The following is an 18,694-nucleotide window of genomic DNA, read 5'->3' on the forward strand; positions in this document are numbered from 1 at the left end:
ATCCCCTGGTGGCTGAGCCGGGGTTGGGGGGTTTGCTTGCAGGGGTGGGGGGCGGGTGGAGCCGGGGAGGAGCGGGAGGTAGTTCGTGCCAAGACAGCAATTCTCATGCTTCAGAGAGCTTCAAAATCACCTGCAGAGCTTGCTGGAACTCCTTGCCGGGCTGGCCCGGGTCAGCCCCTGCCCTAGCCCCAGAGTTTCTGCTTTGGTAGGACTGAGGTAGGACAGGGAATTTGCATTTCTAACAAGTATCCAGCTGGTTTCAAAGTTCCTGGTACCGAGCTTTGAGAACCACCGTTCTAAGTGAGCCGGAATTCCCCCCTCATACCTCCCTCAGCAGCTTAGAGGGAGGAAGAGGGAGGTGGGCCCTATCCAAGGTGGTGGGAGCCAGAGTTTGATGGTTGAGGGAGGGAGCAGGCTCAGGAAGTGGTGTTAGGAGGAAGAATGAAAGTATTGAGGGTGGGTGAGAGGCTGAGGTGGCCTGAAGTTTTGGATTGGCCCAGGTGTTACTCTTCTGCATCTAGCTGCTTGCCTAGCTGAGCCATCAGCTCCCTGAGGGGTCCAGAAAAATGATGAGAGATCTGCAAGTGGAGAAGCTCAGAAATCTCTCCCTCTATCCTGTGTCTCCACGGAGGTCCCCAGGTGTTGTGGAGCTGGGTACCTCCTGGCAGAGGTCCATTAAGGCGGCTGACCAGGGTTGTGGCTCCCTGGCATGGGCCGTCAGGTGAAGACAATGAAAAAGTCATTGCTCTTAGGGGGTGGTCACATCCTGCCTCCTTGGAATAGCCTGGAATTGTCTGTGAATTTAGATTGTATTGGGTTCTTAGGCAGAGAGCTGTGCATAGGCCTGGAAGTTAACAGATTTGAGTTGAAACTTTAGTTCTTGGCCTCATTCGTTCATCTGTAGAATGAACATGGTCTAGTTGCTTTATATGGCCCTTTCCAGCCACCAAATTCCCAGCTCAGTTCAAGCTCTTTATCTTTATTATTTCTTCTATTTCTGTGTCTCCTCAATGTTGGAGCCCAAAGCAGACATCTAGTGGGAGGGTTTCCTTTCCCATCAGGTGCAGCCTCCAAGCTCCCTGACCCTGCCTGACAGGTTACATCAGAGTTTCAAAGGTCATAATCAGTCTCCTTTGAAAATGGTGCTGTCTGTATCAGAGAGGAGAGAATGGGAGGCTTGTGGGCCTAATATTGAATTAAAGCAATCCTGAAATCAGTGTGTGTGTTTTGCTCCTGGAGATAACCTCTGGTTAATGTTTATTCTTGAGAATAACTGTATCTTGACTATCAAGCAGAAAAATAACAGGCTTATGTATTAATGGACACTAGAAAAGTTGAGCGGTGAAATCTTATTTTAAAGTAGATGATCCCTGAAACCAGGCAGTTTTCCAATTTTAAGATATTCCTAACTCTCTTCAAGTTGCTCATGTTCTGAATCTAAACATGTCCTTAAGAAGGAAGTGCTATGTTCTCAGGACACAGGTTGGCATTAACTGTTTTCCAAAGTGCCCTGTTGCAGATTGCCAATGAATATTTACAAATTCTTGCTACAATCCAGGCATTTTTCATTTGTTTGTCTTTTGGCTATTTCATGTTGAAGCAGCATGTATGACCTTTATAGCACAACTCCTGTCTTGTTTTTAACTCTTTTTATCAGGAGATTCAACTTGAAAACGGTTATCATTTAGCAGAAAGACAAACAGAAAAGCACATTTTTGTAAGCAAAACGTTAATGATTGGAAGAATTGCCCTAATTTCACCATGACAGTGTGTGATTAATCCTCTGGGTCATGTACTTATATTTTAAGTTATTCAGTTCATTGGTCTTTGATATTCAGAACCCTTTCTAACTTAATAGGATATTGATTTTGTTAGATGATGTACTTTGACTCTTTACACAACATCATTTTTAGAGATGACTAGCCTGTTGTGTAGTATTTTATTTAGAGAACTATTGCATAAGGTTTCTTTTTCTTAGTTTTTATGGTTTTCTCAGGGTGAAAGCTGATAAGACATCTTGTGGGAAAAGAGGAAACCATCTCTGATAGTGAAAGTACTTACTCTTTCAACATTTCTGACAGCCCTGTTTTTTTGTGTGTGTGAGTGTGGTTTCTTTGCAGTGAATATTCATTTTAGTTAATGGGGACAGGGCGGGAATTCAAGAAAATGTATTTGGACTTGGGGAGGGAAATGCATTTTGCTGGGGACAGACTGTACTTATCAAAATTCCCATTCCAGTTTTATTGCTTTGTAGAAGATGAAACAAACTCAAACACTCACCTTCACGATTGTTCTTTAAAATCTAATAATGACTCTTTAAATCCGTGATTGGACGTGATGTTTATGTGACAACTGACGAGATGGGACAGGATGTGGAAAACCAATCAATCACCTAGGATGCTTCTAAATAGCCAGGAGTTTGGTATCTTGTAGTAAAAAAGAAAATCTTTTTTTAATGGAAGTTTAAAAAAAAGACTTAAAAATTGATTTTAGAGAGAGAGAAAGAAAGAGAAACAACGATTTGTTGTTCCACTTGTGTATGCATTCATTGGTTGATTCTTGTATGTGGATCCTGTGGATTCAACCTGCAACCAACCTTGGCACCACGGGGGTGATGCTCTAACCCCCTGAGCTACCCAGCCAGGGTAAGTAAAAAATAACCTTAACATTTACTTTTCTTCCCTTTGGGTTTTATGATATTTCAGTTAGACTCTGTTCTTGTCTAATCTAATTTTGTCCCTTGATACATTTTGTGGTGTTGTTGAATTCAGATGAGAAGCATTTCGGAGATTCCTTCCACTCACCAAAATTTCTAGATCCAAGGTCTACAGAGCAGAGCTACCCCTTCCGATGAGGCTGTGGGGAATACTATCTCAGGAATGATACCTTTGTGGATAAGAGCAGGGCTGAAGTAAAAGAAACCAGTCCCTACACCTCCCTTGCTGGCTGGGGGCTTTGGGAAATGTGAATTCTCAGTGTCATCTCAGTTCCTCAGTTCCTCAGAGAGGTGGGTGGCTCATCTGAGAGGAGGTATCAATACCTGGCACACAGTAGACACCAACTGTTAGCCAGAAAAGCTAGAAAGCCCCCACTGACTCCCTTCTTTTGAGGCAGCTCTTTAATCCACAGTTGCAGGCGGGGAAACCTCCTCAGTCAGATGTACACAAATCTCTCCAGACAATGGAGAGGGCTGTGGGGAGGAGACCTTGGAGCTGGCAAAGGCATTTCCTGTCTGCAGAGAATCTTGACTTTGGAGTATCCGGCGGTCACCATGAAGTTTTCAAGGTGGTTGAACCCTATCCTGTGTAGCTACTTTAAAAAAAAAGAAAAGAAAAGAAAAGAAAAGAGAAAAGTCACTGCCAATTGCAAGCAATTTTCCAGATGAAAGCCAATAAGACAACTGCTCACTTCAAAAAAAACTTTAAGCCTGTTTTTTAACCACCAGAGTCTTTTCTAATTTGGAAGGTGAGTTTGGTAGCATGCAGAAATCTTAAATATTAAAAAAGAATCTAATCACTTTCTAAAAACTACTATGAGAGAGGATTAAAGATATACCCCACCCCCATTCATAAATACTTGGAGGAGAAATGCCAGTCAAGTTAGTCTCCATGAATCCTGTTTATTTTTTTTCTTTTATAGTTGAATTATACCCTTCATCCTTCCTCACCTCTCCACTTCTTTTTATTCATCTCCCTTCTCTCCCGTCTCAGGATTCTCTTCCTCATTCAGTTTATTTCCCCTTTAAAAATAGAAAATGACTAGTTTGAACTCTTCAGACAGCACAGTTAGGGCCAAGATTTTCTTCAAACACATAGAAACTTTCCGCTTTGGGGTCAAAATTCTACGTTTGAGGGTGAGGTTGTCAGAGTCCTAATACACTGCCCCCAGCCCTCCAAGGGCAGTGACAGTACTAATAGAAGAGTAATGATGCTTGTCAGTTTAGGGGTCAAGCCCTTGGGAGTGCCAGAGTGTGGCGGAGCTGACCAGGAGATGCTGCAGTCAGGTGCAGGCTCCGCTCGCTCCCGCAGAGCTTTCCAGAGGCCCTTCCTGCAGAGAAAGGGGGTGCAATGCTGTTCCAGAAAGAGGACTGATTGTGTTCATAGACCTGGAGGCGAAAGAGGGCAGGGGGTAAATATAACTAGAATCTTCAGAGGTTTTGCATTTCAGAATTTGAAGGAAGGATTATGGACTGCTATTCTTTATCCACACAGATCTCTTTGCTTGAGCATCTGCAGTTCCTTCTGTGTGAAATTTTCTTCCCCCCAGCTGGCCTCCCCGTGGGCTCCCTCACTTCCCTCAGGCAAGGCCTTCCCCAGCCATCCTAGTTAAAATAGCAGGCTGCCCTCTTCCCTGTTTCCCTCCCACAACTTACTTTTCTCTATCCCCTTTATGACAACCGGGTATAATATTTTTACTTATTACTTATCTCTCCTCATTGCAATTATTAACGCCATGAGGGTAGGGATTTTTGTCTGTTTTGTCTACTGCTGTCTATATCGCCAGGCTGACACATAATAGGTGCTCCATTAGTGTGTGTTAAATGCATGAATGAATGAATGAATGAACATATATGGAGCACTTAATATATATTAAATATTATAAAAATCCTTCACATACTTTATATCACTTAATTCTCCTTAGAACCCTGTGAGGTAGGTACTGTCATCAGCCTCATTTTCCAGATAAGGAAACTGTCACTGAGAAGTTAAGCCCAAGCCCTCAATGACTACAGCAGTCGATGTTGTAATGTGAACTTCCCGATTTAGTCTGTTGTACCCTTGAGAAGGTATCGTGCCAGGTCTAATTCTAGCTATGAGAAGAGAGTTGAGGGCTTTTGTTCATTTCATGCCATTTTCCCCTCTCAATTTAAGTCTAGCATTAAATCTGGAAGGGATTACAGCACAATATAGGGGATATTCAGTTTCTGTGTATGCAGCACTTTAATCTACTACCCTAGGAAACTAATAAATGGACTGCATTATTTCCAGTTTTCTGGGGAAATGAGCATTATAAAATATGCCTTATATCTTTCAAAGTGTTAAAAAAAAAGTCTGCCTCTGGTCCATGGTATTTGCTGTTTCTATTATATAAACTAGTATATTTTTTCTTCGTCTGACCCATTGATGCATGTTCCTTGGGGCCTGTGAATGTTCAGCGGTGCAATGGCTTGCTCTGGTGTTCCTGGCATCTAGCACTGTGTTTGGCATGCAGTAAGCTTTTAATAAATACTCTGCTACAGAATGAAAGTGAAAACCATGTGCCACCCCACCCCTCCCAGCACAGAGGAGAGACATTTCCCTCCCTCTCTCAGCCTTACAGCATCATTCTATTTCCTACCTCATGGCCACCAGAAACAGAGCTTCCCTGGAGGGCTCCAGGAGCACAGTAGACGGTGTAACAGGAGTTGCAAGTGTAGGACAAGGAGTCTCTGCTGGGCTTAGGCATGGGTGTGGCGAGGATGTGTTTAGGTCTACTGAAGCCTACAACCACTAAAAAATGTTCCTCCCCCTCTTTTTACTGACATGAATTTTAAGAGGAAGTGCTTCTGTGGGTTTATATTGGTCATCTTTCCCTTCAGATTTGGCAATTTCATTCCATTTCCAATTCACACTTCTCAATTTCAATCAAGAGTGTTATTTACCTACTTTACTGAAAAATGACACCATTTAGGGTAGCCTGTTATCACTACTACTTTTATCAGTATCATCCATGTAGCAAATGGAAGCAGGAAACCCAGATATTTGAAAGTGATTTCTGGAAGTAACTCAAGAATTGCAAAGAAACAAATGTAGGCAGAGCTTGAATTGCATTTGCTTCACACGCTGGTTCAAAGTTTTAGCTTTTCTTAGCAGCACATGGGATCTGCGTTACTACAGACTTTCCATTAATTGTAAATTAGACCAGACTGATTGATACATGTCTAAGAAATGGCTCCCGGGTGCAGGTTCAGACGTCCAGACGAAGTGGTTTCTTGGACCCCTCCCTCCGTCCCATACATTGACTTGAGGATATGCATATGGGTGGGAGGAGGTAGCTATGGTGGTATTTGAAGCTGTTGATTAGTTACTGGAAGGCAAAATCGTAGGCTTCACCAAGGAACTACCTGATGTCATTTAGGTTTTTTAAATCCCTCAAATACCATTCTGCCCAAAGCAGCTGCCTCTTGTTTAGATGTTATTTCAGGCATTAAGAAAAACACAATGCTGTTGGTAACCAGGGAATTTAAACCAGCAATTTCTGGAATATGTTGTTCTGAATCTTAGCCCTTATTCGGTATTATCTGTCCTGTGTGAAAATGGGACACTGAAATATATTTACATTTGGATAGTGTTTTACTTTTCAAAAAAGTTTCTCAAAGTCCTGTGGTTATAAAATATGTATTTTTTAAGAAATAAAATTGTTTCTAAAATGTCAATTTAATTAAAAAAATACTGTGGTATAACTTACATACAAAAGCGTTCACAAACTATAGGTGTGTGACTCACAAAATGGATATACCATTTAACTGGAATCCATATGATGGCATAGAACTAGTGGACACCTAAAGGTCCCTGTATCCCTCCCCACCCCAGGTCACTGTCCCCATGGCCTCCCCACCCCAAGTCACTGTCCCCATGGCCTCCCCCAGGAGAACCACTATCCTGACTCCAAACAGCACAGATTCATTTGCTGGTTTTTGAACTTCATATAAATAGAATCATACAGTGCACCCTATTTGATTTCTGGCTTCTTCAGTTTACTTTTCTGTTGGTAAAATACATCCATGTTATTGTGTGATGTTGTTTATTCATTCCAACTGCTGTGTAATACATTGTGTGAATTTCTACTTTAAATAATCCATTTGAACATAAAAACTATACCACAAAATTTCCAAACGTTTAAAAGCAATAATGCCCTGTCCAGGTGGCTCAGTTTGTTAGAGCGTCATCCCACACACCAAAGTGGCTGTGGGTTTAAGTCTTGCTCAGGGTGCACGCCTAGGTTGCAGGTTCGACTCCCAGACAGTTCCAGGACGGGGCGCATGTGGGAGGCAAGCAATCAGTGTTTTTCACATCAATGTTTCTTTCTCTCCCTTCTTCTCTCTTTCTGAATCAATAAATGTATCTTCAGATGAGGATTAAAAATAAATAAATAAAAATAAAAACCACTAATGCTTTCACATATTGTAACCAGACACTTATTTTTCAAAAGACATAATCCTTATGTAATTCCAAGGCTCCTAGATACACTGAAGGAAAGACAGCAGAAAGACCAAGGTCATCATTAAGATACAAACGACTACAACCCCTTGCATATTAGGAGATCTGGGAATATGAGTAACAAAGAGAATATCTATTTTTTCTATTCAGGGGTTAAATTATAAAAAACTATTCTGCAGACAACATTCCAAGATTAATTTATGTTGTTATACGTAGTTGTTCATGACAAAAAACTAAGTAAGGAGTCAAAAACAAATCTCAAATTTATTTTAACTCTGGATGTAAGTCTCTGTGTATTGTAGTATTTTTATGCAGTAACTTCAGGAATTTAGTGTGCAACCTATTCCACTTTTATGTTCCTGTTACTTTGCAGGTTGTAATTATGAAGATGCCATGAAAAGATGGCCTGGCTTTGACTCCTGGATTTGCTGTTAAGTGGTAGTAAGGCTTTGGATATGGCACCTACCCTCTCTGGGTCTGTTTCTTCATCATAAAATGAGGGGCTTGGACGGGTCACCTAATTTAATGCTGCATTTAACACTGAGATGCCATGTTTTTCTGTTCTATGAGGTCTGTCCAGAGGGTATCCAGCCATGTAATATGAATAATAGACACATTTATTGAAGAAGATACAAGAAACATTGTACATAGGACAACGATGTCTTAGTCCTCTTCAAAGTAGGCACCTTGGGACCTCATACAGTTCTCCCAATAACTATCAGCTGCCCTGTCATATTTTTCTGAATCTCATCAATGGTCTGAAATCTCTTTCCTTTCAAAGGTGATTTTAGTTTGGGGTAAAGCCGGAAGTCTGGGCTGTAGGGGGACTGAGTCCCCTGGATGATTTGATGTTCCACTAAAAAACTCTGCACGAGACATGATGCATGAGTGGGCACATTATCCTGATGAAGCTGTCAATCACCAGTTGCCCATAGCTTTGGCCTTCTGAATCATTTGAATAGTTCCTTTGGAGGAATGTTCAAGCTTAATGCAAAATTTGACGCAGATTCATTGTTCTACCCGCTCAGTCATTTTGAATGTGACAACCGCACAGTACACATGCTCACTCAACGGCTTCTACCGCCTCCACTGACTAGTACAGTGAACTTGTCATTGTTCACGCATGTGCATTCCAGTCCTCTCTCCTTGGCTGTCAGATTACATCGACCTCTTGCAAACTTTTCTTGTTACATTAACAATAGCTGGACTTTTTCTGGACAGACCAAATCTTTCTAAAGAATATATTAATCTCCTAACTTTCGGTAATTATGCATTTCAGAAGTTGAGGGGGTGCAAAGAATCTCTCATTTTGCTGGCCCTCTGGCCTTAACTTCCTGAATTGGACTGCTTCTTACACTTGCAGTCAGCTCTAAGGTTAAAACAAGGCTCAGCCTCCATCAAAGCCAATGACAGCCCACCCCACGGAAGTGTTCCACGGTAAAGCATTTCTAGTAATCCCCAAGCTGTCCATCTAATGATAGAGTATTTAAGTGAACTCTAATGTTGATTACAACTCTTCTGTCAAATTATTAAATTAATTTAACCATTCATTCAGCAAATATTTATCAGGCATCTACTATGTGGCAGGCACTATGAGAGCCACTGGGGTATAATTTGGATAAGACAAAGTAGCATAAATTTGGAGACTAGAGAAAACATCCTTTGAATTTCTAATATTTAAAGACAAACCTATTTCTGTTCCAAGCATAATGATGATTTGCTTGCTATATAACAATACCATTTCAGTTCTTAAGTTTTTCTTTCCCAAAGCTCTTAACCAAACAATCTACAGCAAACTAATAACACATGGGCATTCCGAAGTTCTAAATAACCAACCAAGGCAACCCTGCTTATAGCATTTCTCCACCAATGCCCTCGATTTTCCTCATTTTCATCTTGGCCTTATGGATCTACTTCATCCCCAACTTACTGTGGGGTGAATGACAACCCGAGTGTCCTTAACAAATGACATTATCTAGAATCCCACACCCAGACCTGTCATCTCTTCCTCACCATTTCCTTCCTTTCCCACTGGGGCTGTGCATCTGCCCACCAGCCCTGCTTTCCCCCAGGTGACTCCACTTCAGGGGGTGTGCGGTTGGCTGGCTTTCTTCCTTCCTCCTTCTGCCCCTCCAGCATGGGTCTTACTTCCTTTTCTTGCCCTTCTTTTTCTTCTGTCTTATTTGGAGCCAAAATCTTTCAAGGAAAGCTGAAGAGAGTCAAATTGGATCAATGAAATGCCTCTTTTAGGAAAAGGAAAATTATAATTCTTGAAGGGAAAATTAGGGGAAGTACCCAGAAATGCCTTGGGAATCTTCATAGACCCCTTCTACCATCATCTGAGAGTGGCTTTAAATCAACGTTGTTTTCTGTTTTTATTACTATAATTATGACAGTTTGTTTTCTCCCTTGTAGATAAGGGCTGTTTCAGTTATATATGGATTGAATAGGCTTCAGTGTTCTACACCAAAACCTGGTCTTTTTAGATTTAATTTTATTTATTTTTAGAGAGAGGGGAAGGGAGGGGGAGAGAGAGAGAGAGAGAGGGAAACATTGATGTGAGAGGAAAACATCAATCAATAGCCTCTTGTATGTGCCCCAGCTGGGGAATGAGGCAGCCACTCAGGCATGTGCACTGACTAGGAGTTGAATTGGGCAACCTTTGGCTTTGCAGGACAACACCCAACCAACCAACCACATGAGCCACACCAGTCAGGGCCAGAACCTTGTCTTTTTTAATCATCTATCTATCTATCTATCTATCATCTATCTATCAATCATCTGTCTATCATCTATCTATCTATCTGAAATCATGTTAATTTTTCTTTGTATGATAGTCATACACTCTCAGTGAGAACTATTTGCAAACTAAAAAAAGTATGTAGAAGAAAACAGCAATCACCCAGAACCCCACCATTCAGGGATAACATCTGTGTGAATTTATGGACATCTTTTTTAGTTCATTTTCCCTGCGTAGTTTATACAGGGGGGTCAAAAGTAGGTTCACAGTTGTTCAGCTGGAAAATAATAAAAAAGTTAATAAATAATTATGGAACAATAAACTATGTTTCATGGACTCACAACTGTAAAACCTACTGTTGCCTCACCCTGTATGAATAATTTTAAATTTTGACATGTTTTATCTTAAAATTATTTTTGAAGAGTTAAAAATGGTTACAAGTGTAAATAATACAAAAAGTAATCGAGTAAAAGGTAAGTGTCCCTCCCATGCCTCTTTGCCTGCCCTGGCCACCTGATTTACCAGTGGAGGCCGTCTCTCAGTGATTTCACCAGTGGTCTCCTGGCAGCAGTCTACGCACACACAAACACACGTGTCACTGTCTCCCCCTCCTCTGCCCCCGTACAAATCATAATGCATTTCACATTCTTTTTGATAGCTTGCTTCTTTTCACTTAGCAATCAATCTTGAAGATTGTCCCATATCAGTATAAATAGAGCTTTTCTTTTTCATTTTTGGTGGGGAGGGGAGCTGGCTGGACTGTATTTCATTTTATGTCTGGATTCCATCTAATTTGATGTACATTTAGGTTGTTTGCAGCCTTTTGCTGTTACAAACAATGCTACACAGATGTCTTGTATGTGAGCCACTTCTGCTCTAGCATATCTAGGACATATTTCTACAAATGGAATCATGGGTCAAGTGGTATGTGCATTCTTTATATAGATAGATATTGCCAATTCACTTCCTATGTTTTATCATAATTGAGATTATGCTGAACATGCAATTTAAATATTTTCTTTTATAAATATTATTTCAGTGGTTGCATAATGCATTCTTATGTCGTGATGCCATAATTCCTTAATTCTTTTGTTGTTGGCTTGTATAATATTGTTTTGGTTATAAAATTTTAAGAAATGAGCACAATTTACCTCTATTTCAGTTTAATTTCTTCTATAGTATACTTACAAAATATTACTCATTGAGCCAAAAGGGTGAACATTTGATATATAGTGTGAATTTTTTTCCTGAGAAAGTTCTATTAATTTATATTTGTGGAGGACAAGGCTCATTTCACCATATCTTTACTAACAGGGAATGCTGCTTTCTAATCTTTCTTAATGGTATGGGAGGAGAATGACAGAATTTAAAAATTTTTTAATATTAAGAAATTTAATTACTTTATAGACAACTCGTTCTTTTTTAGCATATTATCTTTCATGTCTTAGTCTTGTTTTATGGATTAATTTGGACTTTTTATATTGGGGATATGACTTTTCATCTTATTTATTAATATTTTTCAGTTTCTAAAAATACTGCTTATAATTTGGATGTGAAAAATTTTGTGTAGTCAGATGTAGCAATATCTCCTTTATGATTTCTTTTATTTCTCTTAAGCTTAGAAAATCGTTCCTCATTCAGAGAGCAAATGGGCATCCACCTGCATTAAAAAAAACTCTCCTTTCTTCCATGCTTTTATTCCTTCCCACCCTTTCTCTCTCTATTTAACTTTTAACGTACCTGGAATTTATTTTACCCCACAGAGTAAGAAGTGAGGGGCCAAACAAAAAATTTCTCTCCAATATCTAACCACATGTCTCATTCATTCAATACTTCTTTTTTTGGCTCTTTTTCTATATTAAATGTCTAAATGTTAGTGTGTGGAGTAACTGCCATGTTGTTACAGTGTGGTGTCTATTTCATATATTTGTGGCTGAATTTAAGGACTAGAATTTGCTTTCTGCAGCAGGATGACAGGTACTACTCAACCTTACATATAATCAGTTTTGTCCTTCCTCCAAGGTGTGGGCTAGCTTTTGAATAAACAGCTAGCATTTGATTTTACCATATCTGAGTCTTCTCATTCATTATTTTACTTTTGCACCACAAATGAAGGGACTGTCAGAACATAGGAAACGACTGAACTTAATCACCATACTATAGACTGTGTCTATGAGGTTTTACTTTTTAAAGGGAGGGATAAATGGTGACAGAAAGAGACTTGGCTTTGGTTGATGAATACACAATGCAATATACAAATGATGTATTATAGAATTGTACCCATGAAACCTGTATAATTTTACTAATCAATGTCACCCCAATAAGTCTTTAAAAAGTAGAATATGGAACTTAAGAATCACAGAACTTAGGAAGCGTTCCGTGTCTCACTGTCTGAGGAGCAGATGCCCTGCTCTCCAGCCCATTAATATTTTAAATTGTACCACTCAGGCTCATATCAGGCAAAACCTTAGATTAAAAAACCAGGTAACACTTACTGGAGGCTTATATATTTTTAATTTTTTCAAGTCCATTAATATTCTCAGTAAAGTTAAATGTTTTCTAGATATAATTCATAATCGTGAACAAAATTTTAATTTATTGACATAAAATTCACATAATAGAAAGTTAATCATTTAAAAAATTTTTTTTAAAATTTAATTGGTGTTCAAGTACAGTTGTCTCCATTTTACCCACCCACCCCACTCCCCACTCCAGCCATCCCAGCTTCCCACCCTTGATCCTACCCCCTTTGGTTTTGTCCATGTGTTCTTTATAGCTGTTTCTGAAAACTCTTCCCCCCTTTTCCCCCATTATCTCCTCCCACCTCCCCTCTGGTTACTCTCAGTTTGTTCTCAATTTCAATGTCTCTGGTTGTATTTTGCTTGCTTGTTTGTTTTGTTGATTATGTTCCACTTATAGGTGAGATCGTATGGTATTTGTCTTTCACCACCTGGCTTATTTCACTTAGCATAATGCTCTCCAGTTCCATCCATGCTGTCGCAAAGGGTAGAAGCTCCTTCTTTCTTTCTGCTGTGTAGTATTCCACTGTGTAAATGTACCACAGTTTTCTTATCCATTCATTTACTGATGGACACTTAGGTTGCTTCCAGCACTGGGCTATTGCAAAAATAACACTGTTATGAACATTGGGGTGTGTAGGTTCTTTTGAATTGGAGTTTCAGGGTTCTTAGGGTATAATCCCAACAGTGGAATTGCTGGGTCAAAAGGCAGTTCCATTTTTAGTTATCTGAGGACATTGCGTACTGTTTTCCACAGTGGCTGCACCAGGCTCATTCCCACCAACAGTGCACTAGGGTTCCCTTTTCTCCATATCCTCTCCAACACTTGTTGTTTAGTGATTTGGTTATGATGGCCATTCTCACTGGTGTGAAGTGGTATCTCATTGTGGTTCTAATTTGCATCTCTCTGATGGCTAGTGATGCTGAGCATCCTTTCATATGTCTCTGGACCCTTTGTATGTCCTCTTTGGAGAAGTGTCTGTTCAAGTCTTTTGCCCATTTTTTAATCGGGATTTTTGTTTTTGAAGTTAATCATGTTAAAGTGAACAATTCTGTGGCATTGAGTACATTCATAATGTTTTGCAACCACCTTTATTCTGTTCCAACATGTTTCCATCACAAAATAAAATTCTGTGCCCATTAAGCAGGCATTTCCCATCCTCTCTCTTCCCTCCAGCCCCTAGCAACCACCAGTCTGCTTTCTGTCTCTATGGATATTCACATAAATGGGATAATACAATATGTGATCTTTTTTTGTCTAGCTTCTAAAACATTAGCATAAAGTTTTTGAGGTTTACCCATGTTGTAACATGTATCAGTATATCATTCCCTTTTGCAACTGAATGATAGTCCATTGTACAGATATATACAATTTGTTTATCCATCTGTCTTTTGATAGTTATTGGGTTGTTTCTACCTTTTTGCAGACATAGATCCAGTTGTCTCAACAGCACTTGCTGAAGAGATTACTCTTTTCCCACAGAATGGTCTTGCACCCCTGTCAGAGATCCAATGCCCATAGGGTTCGTTTCTGGATTTTCAATTTTACCCCATTGGTCTCTATGTCTCTTTTTGTGCTGGTACCATGATGTTTTGGTTACTATAGCTTCATAGTAAGTTTTGAAATTCCAACTTTTGTTGTGAATTTTCCAACTTTTTTCTTCTTTTTCAGGATTGTTTTGGCTGAGGGTTTATTATATTCCAGATACTGCTATGACCCTAGCACACATCATGTTATATAGTTCACGTGGCAACTCTGTGATGTAGATGTTAACATCCACATTTTACAGGTTAGGTGATTTGACTGAGGCTACCAATCTGGTGGTAGATCTAGGATTAAATCTAAGGTTATCTAACTCTAGAAACTACTTCCTTAAGAATTCTATATTACCACTTCTGTCAAAAAGATTAGGGACCAATGGACCTTTTTAGCATTGCTTTCTTTAAGTAAAAGTTTAGAAATCTGTTTGTGTTGGTAACCTGTGGCCAGGCCAGCCTGGTAATAGATATACTGAAACCCTTTTTTACCTTCCACACTTAGCATTTAATTTTTCTAAGGTTCGTGACTGCTCAGACAGTTTTGCATCCTCCTCCGCCTTCCTCTTTTTGTGATCTTATTTTTTCAGATGGATGTTTTGAGGTTATTTTCTATTTTGAGGAAATCACACAAATCTGATTTATTATCACAACAGCTCAAAAGTGGGCCCTGTTGAAACCCTTGGCATTGTCAATGCTGTAAGCTCCTGTCATTCTCCTTCACTGGATGGGAAACCACTGAGAATGGGTGATGCTCAATAATGTGTTTTGAACTAAATTGTTGTAGAAAGAAATCTTAACCTTCTTAGATGTAGCAATGCAAATATGCAAATGAAGGTTTTGCTATTGTAAGTGTGCATGATATTAAAAGCAAATATACAATACATGCTATATTGGCAAGCTGTTTCTATATTTTTGAGTCATTTTCTGTGTATCAGTCTATCATCTATCTAGTTTTTTATAATTTGCATTCAGTAGAATGCACTCTTTGCTGTGTACTTCTGTGAGTTCTGACGGATCCATACAGTTGTATAACTGCTGCCACGCTCGGGAGAGAGAAAGGTTCCATCACCTCATGAAATCCTCTCCTCCTCCTGCTGTCCCTTTGTAGTCAGTTCCTTTCTTCCCCCCCTTCCCTGGTAACCAGTACTTTGTCCTCTGTCCCTGTAGTTTTGCTTTTCCTAGAATGTCATATAAATAGAACCATACAGCGCATAGCCATTTGAGTATGGCTTTTTTCACTTAGCAGAATGCATTTGCGATTCATCCATGTTCTTACATTTGATAATAGTTAGTTCCTCTTACTGCTGAGTAGTATACCATGAAATGAATGTGCCACAGTTTGTTTATCTCTGTGAAAGACTTTTGGATTGTTTCCAGTTGGAAGTGATTACAAATAAAGCTGCTATTAACCATTCACCTAAAGGTTTTTGTGTGAACATTAAGTTTTCATTTCTCTTGGGTAGATGTCTAGGAATGGGATTCCTGAGTTACATGATAAATGTTGGTTTAACTTCTGGAGAAACTGACAAACTGGTTTTCCATTTCTTAGAACAGCTGTAACCAATTATCATGGTGGCTTAAAACAACAGAAATCTGTTCTCTCAAAGTTCTGGAGACGAGAAGTCCAAAATCAAGGTGCTGGCTAGGCCGTGCTCCTTCTGAAGGCTCTGGAGGAGAATCCTTGTTAGGCTCATCCTAGCTTTAATGGGTCCTGGGATTCCTGGGCACTCATTGTCTTGCAACTGCACCACTTCAATCTCTGTCACAATCTTTAATGGTCTTCTCCCCTGTGCTTCTCTGTGTGTTTTCCTCTTCTTTTAAGGACGCAGTCATTGGATTTAGGGCCCACCCTAATCAATTATGCCCTCATCTTAATTAATTATGTGTGCAAAAACCTTAGTTCCAAATAAGGTTACATTCTGAAGTTCAATCCACTGCAGCAGCTGTACCATGTTGCATTCCCACCTTCAATGTAAGAGAGCACCACTTGGTCCCAATCCTTATTAGCAATTTTTATTGTCATCTTTCAAAAAGATTTTATATATTTATTTTTAGAGAGAGGGGAAGGGAGGGAGAAACATTGATGTGAGAAACATAGATCGGCTACCTCTAGCATGTGCCCCGACCAGTGACTGAACCCACAACCCAGGCATGTGCCCAGACCGGGAATGGAACTGGCAACCTTTTACCTTGTGAGACGATGCCCAACCAACTGAGCCACACCAGTCAGGGCTATTGTCAGTTTTTTAAAAGCCATTCTAATAGGTATGTTGTGGTGTCTCATTGTGATTTGAATGTGCATTTCTATAATGACTAATAATGTTGAGAATCTTTTCATGTACTTATTCACCATTTGTAGGTTTTTTTGGTGAAGTATCTGTTCAAATCTTTTCACTATTAAATATTTTTGTTTTCTTTTTATTGAGTTTTGAAAGTTTCTTTATATATCCTGGATATAAATCCTTCATCAAATATGTGATTTACAAATATTTTCTCCCAGTCTGTGGCTTGCCTTTTCATTTTCTTTTCTTTTTACTTTTCTTCAAACTTTATTTTATTTTAAAGATTTTATTTATTTCTTTTTTTAGAGTGGGGAAAGGAGGGAGAAAGAGAGGGAGAGAACCAACAATGTGTGGTGCCCTTTGCATGCCCCCCACTGGGGACCTGGTCTGCAAACCAGGCATGTGCTCTGACTGGGAATCGAATCAGTGACCCTGTGTTTGCAGGCTGGCACTCAATTCACTGAGCCACACCAGCTAGGGTTTTTTCTTTCTCTTAATAGTATTTTTTTGAAGAACAGTATTTTAAAATTTTTGTGAAGTCCCATTTATCATTTTTTTCTTCATAGCTCATACTTTGACTGTTGTATCTAAGAACTTTGTCTAATTCAAGGTCATAAAGATCTTTTCTTCATGTAGCTTTAACATAATAAAGACTGAATTTGGTTAAATACCAAGCTGATTTGAGAGAAAATGTTTGGGTTCATTCAATATTGTAAAGAGATTAATTCAGCCAAATTACTTGATGGTCCATCATTCAAATAATGCCTTCATCATCTTTCATCTTTCAGCTGTTCCTTTTTTTATCACAGAGGCTTTCATCTCAGGCACATCTGTCTTCATAGATGGCAACTCCAGGCTTAGCAACTTTAGGAGACAGAATTTCTTTTCCCCAATAGTTACATCAGAAGGACTTTCTCTCATTGGACTGCCTTGGTGAACATGCATCTATCTCTGAACTGATTACTCTAGCTTGGAGATGGGATATAATGGTTGGCCAGGCCTTGGTCATGTCCCCAACCCTAAAGGTAGGGATGGCGAGTTGTCAGCTCCACCTGAATCACATGAATCAAGAATGGATAGCTGGCTTCCTGGAAGAAAACCAAGCAGATTTTAACACCAAAAGGGGGGCCAAACAATTGTCAGGTGAAAACAACTAATTTCCACTACAGCTGAGAAAGTGCTCTTTGTAACTTATTATGGACTGATTTATTCCCTTGCTCAATTCATGTGTTGAAGCCCTAACCCCTAATGTGACGGTACTTGGAGATGGGGCCTTTGGGAGATAATTAGGCTTAGATGAGGTCCTGGGAATGGGGCCCTCATGATGTGATTAATGTCCTTATAAGAGGAGCCATCAGAGTGAGCTCTCTCCCCTCTCCCTTTTTCTCCCTCTCTGCCATGTGAGGACACAGGGAGAAGGTGGCAATCTGCAGATCAGGAAGACAGCTGTCACCAGAACCAGACTATACTGGCACCATGATCTCAGAGTTGCAGCTTCCAGAATTGTGACAAAATACATTTCTGCTGTTAAAGCCACCCAGTCTATGATACCGTTATGGCAGCCCTAACAGACTAATACTCAACTGCCCTTTATCGTTTTCCAACAACTGCTGCAATCAAAGTAACAGCTGACCTTTATTGGTTGTTTTCCATGTGCCAGGCACTGTGCCAAGTGTTTTACATGACTCTAATTTTTCCAACAATTCTCTGGGGAATGTACTAGTATTCTCTTCCTTATTTTACATGGGAAACTAAGACTCAGTCACTTTGGATAACATGCCCAAGGTCACATTGCTATTAGATGAGGAACCCTGGGTCCCAGGCCAGGTCTGTCTGACTTCATCACCCACCCTAATAACCATTCTGATATCCTGTTATTTATCCCCAGTCTCCCAACCAGCCAGTCTGTCCTCTTCCACCTTGACTGACCCTATTACTGACATGGGCAAATTCATGGGGTGGTGATTTTTTGGCATTTTGGCCCTTCCCCCAGTGACAGACAACCTCTGTCTCCTACTAAGTTTTGGATCCAGAGTACAGGCAGGTTTAGTGCTTTTACCCCAAAGCAATTGATGTCTGCTCTAAACTGGTGGGGGATTTTGGGCCCAACAGTGTTTTTTGTCCCTTACCCAGCATCGGTAGGCTGCTGTTTTGTATCTGAGATGAATCCTGGGCACAAATATGTCTCTTTCCCTTCCCCCAGGGACAGACAACCAGTATCTTGTCCTCGTACAGGGCCTGGCATATGAATGGGTACTCACGTTCCACCCTCAGACCTTGGCAGGTGCTGCAGGACTGTGCCACCAAGAGAAAGGATCTCTCTGGTCCACTGCCCTGCTCCCAATCTTTCCCATGGGCACCGGTGGAGGCCAATAGAAAGGGAGGGTAAGCAGGTAGGATTTCTGTTGTGACTCG

This window comes from Phyllostomus hastatus, unplaced genomic scaffold (genome assembly GCF_019186645.2).
Source record: "Phyllostomus hastatus isolate PE091 unplaced genomic scaffold, TTU_PhHast_1.1 phas_scaffold_1066, whole genome shotgun sequence".
Classification (NCBI taxonomy): Eukaryota; Metazoa; Chordata; class Mammalia; order Chiroptera; family Phyllostomidae; genus Phyllostomus; species Phyllostomus hastatus.